Raw genomic sequence first — 6,519 nt, forward strand, 5'->3', positions numbered from 1 at the left:
TCACACGTGGAGCATTATACAAAAGAGTAGGTAACTATGAACTGGGCTAGTTGGTGTGTATTCATTTTTCTTGCGCTAAGTACCGTAAGGCGCAATGGGGACGAAACGAAACCCTGGATATGACGCGAACACGAGGTGACACATGGGAGCGCAACGTATCCAGTGCTTCGTTTCGTCCCCATTGTGTCTTACGGTGTACTTAGAGCAAACAAATTTGTAGGTAGCGCAAAAAAAAAGTGGTAAAGGCTCCCGGATATCATAAGTGTGCTTGGTAACTCTGTAATCAGTTTAAAACTTAACGTGAAATGAAGACAACAGATCAATAATATGTTATAAAGGAAGATTAGTATTGTGTTACAAAAATAGATGGCTATAGGGTATATATAGGTGCCTGTATAGGAAAGACATTGATGCAGTGGTGAAAAAGCAAGAATAAACTAGCCGGTGAGCATTGCGAAAACCGCCGTAGAGGCAGCTGCACAGGAAGTGGGGCCAAAATTAGGTTGCACTCGACTGGTCGCTTTCGCGCTCTCTAAAGCGCCCTCGCAGTACGGTTTACATTCGCTTGGTAGAAATCAAGCGCTCGGACCACATTCGCTTGGTTAATTCAGGGCGCTTAGAGGCGCTCTCACCTTCAATCTGGGAGCGCGACCGAGATACGACCGAAATTAGATCACGTGGCCACTCCGATCGCCCTGGGATAGCACGTTTGGCTGGGTAAGACTTTCTCTGGCTCCTATCTCGAGAGGGCTCCGCATCGCTGCAAACCGAATAGGAGCGCGGTAGGAACCAGTAAAATGCACCCTTGGTTAGAGGCACTTGTCCAGCTTTATTAAAATTTAAATTCTGGGGTTCTACGTGCCGAAACCAGGATTTGATTGTAGTGACGGACTCTGGAATAATTTTGACCACCTGTGGTTCTTTAACGTGCACCAACTGCACGGTACGCTTGTGTTCCTTTCTTGTTTTCCTTTCAGCCCCATCGAAATGCGGCCGCCGCACTCGAGATTCGATCCCGCGCCCTTGGGTTTAGCAGCACAACGCCATAGCCACTACTCCACCACGGCGGGACATATCCAGCTTAATGGAAACATTAAACGAATTTACAGGATACGAGTTATAGAGCACTCTCAATAAGAAAAGGATAAAATTTACTATTCAGGGGGCGAACTTATGAAAGATAAACAGTTTATAGCCCATGGAAGTCATAAGAAGGCCATCGAACATGTGAGGAAATGCGAACGGATATGCTTGAAGGCAATAGGAAGAGATGGCTAATTAAGTGGTTGTGTAAAGATAGGAAAAGAAAAACAGTAAAAGGAAAGTTGTGCACCATAGTTAAGTTCATCATCATCATCAGCAGCAGCAGCAGCAGCAGCAGCAGTAGCAGCAGCCTATTTAATGTCCACTGCAGGATGAAGGCCTCTCCCTGCGATCTCCAATTACCGCTGTCCTTCGCCAACCGATTCCAACTAGCACCCACACATTTCCTAATTTCATCGCCCCACTTAGACTTCTGCCGTCCTCTACTGCGCTTCCCTTCTCTTGGTACCCATTCTGTAAACCTAATGGTCCAACGGTTATCTAACCTGCGCATTACATGACTTGCCCAGCTCCATTTTTTTCTCTTAATGTCAATTAGAATACCGGCTATACCTGTTTGCTATCTGATACAAAGCGCTCTCTTCCTGTCTCTCAACGTTATGCCTAGCATTCTTAGTTCCATAGCTCTTTGCGCGGTCTTTAACTTGTTCTCAAGCTTCTTTGTCAGTCTCCGAGTCTCTGGCCCATATGTCACCACCGGTAAAATGCACTGATTGTACACCTTCCTTTTCAATGATAATGGTAAGCTTCCACTCAGGAGCTGACAATGTCTGCCGTATGCGATCCAACCCATTTTTATTCTTCTACGAATTCCTTCTCATGATCAGGGTTCCCTGTGGTTAATTGACCGAGGTAAGCAAGCGTACTCCTTCACAGATTCTAGAGGCTGACTGGAGATCATGAACTCTTGTTCTCTTGCCCGGTTATTCATCATCATCTTTGTCTTCTGCATGTTACTCTTCAACCCCACTCTTAAACTCTCTCTGGTAATGTCCTCAATCATTTGTTGTAACTCGTCTGCAGTGCTGCTGAACAGAACAATGTCATCGGCAAACCGAAGGCTGCTGACGTATTCGCCGTCGATCCTTACTCCCAAGCCTTCCCAGTTTAATAGCTTGAATACTTCTTCTAAGCACGCAGTGAATAGCACTGGAGAGATTGTGTCTCCTTGTCTGACCCCTTTCGTTATAGGTATTTTCTTGCTTTTCTTGTGTAGAACTAATGTAGCTGTGGAATCTCTAGATATTTTCCAAGTTATTTACGTGAGCTGTCTGTACTCCTCGATTACGTAATGCCTCTATGACTGCGGGTATATCTACTGAATCACATGCCTTTTCGTAATCTATGAAAGCCACATAGAGAGGCTGATTGTACTCTGCGGATTTCTCGGTTATTTTATTGATGACATGAATGTGATCCATTGTGGAGTATCGCTTCCTGAAACCTGCATGTTCCCTTGATTGACTAAAATCCAATGTTACCCTTATTCTATTGGTGATTATCTTGGTGAATATTTTATATAATACTGGGAGTAAGCTAATGAGTTTATAATTTTTCAATTCTTTAACGTCTCCCTTTTTGTGGATTAGTGTAATGTTTGCATTCTTCCAGTTTTCTGGGACCCTTGCAGTCGATAGACACTTTGTATATAGAGCTGCCAGTTTTCCAAGCATGATGTCTCCTCCATCTTTGATTAAATCGACTGTTATTCAATCTTCTCCTGCCGCTCTTCTCCATTTCATGTCTTGCAAGGCCATGATGATGATGATGATGATGTTGATGATGATGATGATCATGATGATCCCCTGTGATGGCTTGTGCCCACTAAGGGGAATAGGCCAAGTCGAGGCAGCAGTCGAGACAACTTATCTTTGTCGCCGTCGGTTCCGTGGAGTCTGTTGGTGCATTAAGTATATCGCACGATGCGCGACGGAACTAAGCCAGCCCTGCCTATAGAGCGAAGTGATGACAATCACCGGTTTGCGGCCGCTGCTTTCAGGGCAGCTAGGCGCTCTTTTCGCGGTCTAAACACCATAAAGATTGGTTCTGCGACAGCACCACACCTTACACATGACAACGCCTTTTGCAGCCTGCGGCGAATGAATCGTAGCAAATTCCGGGAGTAATATGACGAACTACGCTAGCTAGATGAAGCCGGACACGTTCTTCACCGGATACTTGATATCACACCGTAGTCGCAAATGAATTCGTTGCAAACTTGACAAGTGAATGATAGGCTGTTTTCCCGTTCTAGGTCGGCATTCAAAAAAAAAAAAAACATTCTCCTCCATAATGGGCGTCCGCGATTGGCCATCACCGTATTAAAAAGAGTTCTTTATACCCTACGTCATGATTGGCGACCGGCCAAACGCCATCCACGGCTGGCATTGGGACCGGCCACGAATTATGACAGCGATAGACGTAATAACGAGACAATCGCCGTGGCAGAGGTCAATAGCAGATGGCACTGACGAATGATGAGCTTTTTGTGAATACGGGCCCGGGGTTAAATTCCCAAATATATTCGTTTGCAAGTTTTATATTGGCCGGCCGCCTTCACTATAAGAATACGTCTACGACACCGATCGGATGGCGTTTGTATGCGCTTACAAACATTTCTAAGTGTAAGAATATTTTTGTGAATAGGGGCCCGTATTCAAAACAAAATTGTTACGCTAGAAGCATTCGTAGTTTCAGTAACAGTTCGGCGACAGCGCACAGGGAACGCGGACTTAATCTTTCTCCTGTTGCACTACAGTCCCTGCCACGGATCAACTGCTGCGAAGGGCCGATTCGTCAAGTAAAGACGGCTGCTATCTCATCATCTTCGGTCGTCGTTCGAGTGGCTATTTGGCGCATGCGTGCTCCACAGAGAAGTTGGCTACGACGGCGGCGCCACGCCAGCGTACTTAAGGAGGACGACGGCCAGCTGCGACTACAGTTCGGCGACAGTGCACAGGGAACAAGGAGTTAATCTTTTTCCTGTTGCACTGCAGGTGAGGTTGCTTGCTATGCCAGAACAAATCTTTGCTATCCTTGCACTGTTGCCGAACACGAGAGAGAGAATGAAGAGGAAAGGCAGGGAGGTTAACCAGATATGAGTCTCCGGTTTGCTACCCTACACTGGGGATGGGGGATAGGGGTTAGAAAGATGACAGAGAGGGAAACGCAAAAAAAAAAAACGAACGCGCACACATGGAGACACACACACAAAAGGCGTTCCAGTTAAAGTCGTTCACACAGGCCGGTAGATCGCAAGAAGCGCAAAAGCGCTTGCACGGCCTTCTTCTGTGACGGTAGGTCCTTTCGATGTTGCAGAATTCTTTTTTCGGATAGTGGTTGGTCGTCCAGTTGGTCTAGTTCCTGGCTGAGGCATGCCCTCTGTGGACTGTACTGCGGGCAGGTGCACAAAATATGGCCAATTGATTCTTCATGGCCGCAGTGGTCACAGGTTGGGGTGTCGGTCATCCCTATGCGGAAGGCATAGGCTTTAGTAAAGGCAACGCCCAACCAAAGTCGATATAAAAGCGTGGCGTCTCTACGGCGAAGCTGTGATGGCGCTCGAAGACTTAATGTTGGATCAAGTGAGTGCAGTCGCGGATTTCTTAAATGTGGCTCATTCCATGAGCCAACACAACGTGCGCCATGAGTGTCGCCCTTGTTTCCCTTTGAACGAGAGCCTACTGGGCGCTGTCCTTGTATCCTTACCTTACTTGTCTTAGTTGCCCGCTTTCGACCTATAGTCAGGACTAAGGACGCCAAAGATTTCTTTAAGGCCCTTGATGACTTGAAGCGCGAACTTCGACCTGAACTCAGGGCTTTGAAAGAAAGTGTGAAATTCTGCAGTGGCACGTGCGACGGTGTAAATGATATTAAGAAACAGTTGAAGGAAATGCGAAAAGAAACGCAATGGTTAGTGGAAAGAATTGAAGAACTTACAGCCGAGAACCGCAAATTGAACAACAGAGTCAAAGAGCTGGAACAGCATCAGAGATTTAACAATCTGGTAATCAAGGGCGTGCCAACAGAAGGGGATGCTACAGAGGTCGTTAAGAAAATTGGCGTCTTCTTGGGTGAGCCAATCGTTGACAGAGATATTGACATTTGTCATCGCGTCCTTGTACTCAACTCAGAGGAGAAAAACATAGTGGTTCGTTTTGTGCAGCGTACCAAGCGAAATGCAATCCTACAAAAAAGCAAAAAAAAAACAAAGGATAACTACGAAAGACATTGATAACGGAGGAAAAGCTTCTCCGGTATATGTGAATGAACATTTGACCGTTTTAAACAGAATTCTTCTGGGGGCTGGGATCGCCAAGAAGAAGTCTGGTGGATGGAAGTTCGTGTGGTGCTCTGGAGGGAAAATCCTTGCTCGAAAAGACGAGTGCTCCGATGCTATCAGGATTGCTAAACAGTCTGATCTGGAGAACTTAAACTAAGGATAATGGTGCACCTGTTCGATACACTTCAGAAAAATGATGGCAGGTAAGAATATTTGCCAGTACTACGATTGCCAAAATTTTAACCAAAAGTACAGGTCAAATAAAAGACAACTTTCAGTTATACATATAAACATGCGAAGCATGCATTTATATGTATAACTGTTATATATGTAACCTGTGTACATATATAACTTATATATGTAAAGCATGTATAACTGTTTAGGGACTTCTTCAGTCCCTAAACATTAAGTTTTCTTCAATAGTATTAAGAGAAACTTCGCTAACATACACAGACATGGTATCGCACCTTCCTGGTTACAAGTGCGTAAGCCTTAGTAGCGATATAAGAACGGGTGGTGTCAAAGGAATATTTATAAAGGAAAGCGTACAGTATGAAGTGCTGAACGACCTGACTGGATGCGATCAAGACATTGAAAGCTTGTTTGTCAAATTGTCGAACGTCACTGTTGGCGCGATCTACAGACCGCCCGCAGGCAAATCGATGGAATTTATTGACTTCATCGACAATGCTCTTTGAACTTTACAGACTGCAACAAAATCATTTATGCTTCTTGGTGGCCTCAATATAGACACCAGATCACATAGTCCATGTCATGACATACTAAATTCCTATCCTTGTTTTAATGTGATATCTCTGCCAACCAAGGTCACAGTAGACACTGCCACGTGTCTTGATGTGTGTGTCACCAACATACATGATACAAATGTTACGACGGGTGTTCTCAGATATGACATCAGCGATCGCCAGTGTTCTGCTTGGGCTTTCCTTCCGAGGAAAATTATGTTTTTCCTCAAGAAAAAAATTTGTATCGAGCAACAACTGACGAAGCCTTGATGACGTTTCATAACTATATAGCAGACAAGAACTGGGATGATGTGTTCAAGCAGCGCAGCGCCACACTAGCTTGCCAGGTGTTTTTTATGAAATTTCAGCATTGCCACGATTCGGCCT

The sequence above is a fragment of the Dermacentor albipictus genome, chromosome 1 (genome assembly GCF_038994185.2).
Source record: "Dermacentor albipictus isolate Rhodes 1998 colony chromosome 1, USDA_Dalb.pri_finalv2, whole genome shotgun sequence".
NCBI lineage: Eukaryota > Metazoa > Arthropoda > Arachnida > Ixodida > Ixodidae > Dermacentor > Dermacentor albipictus.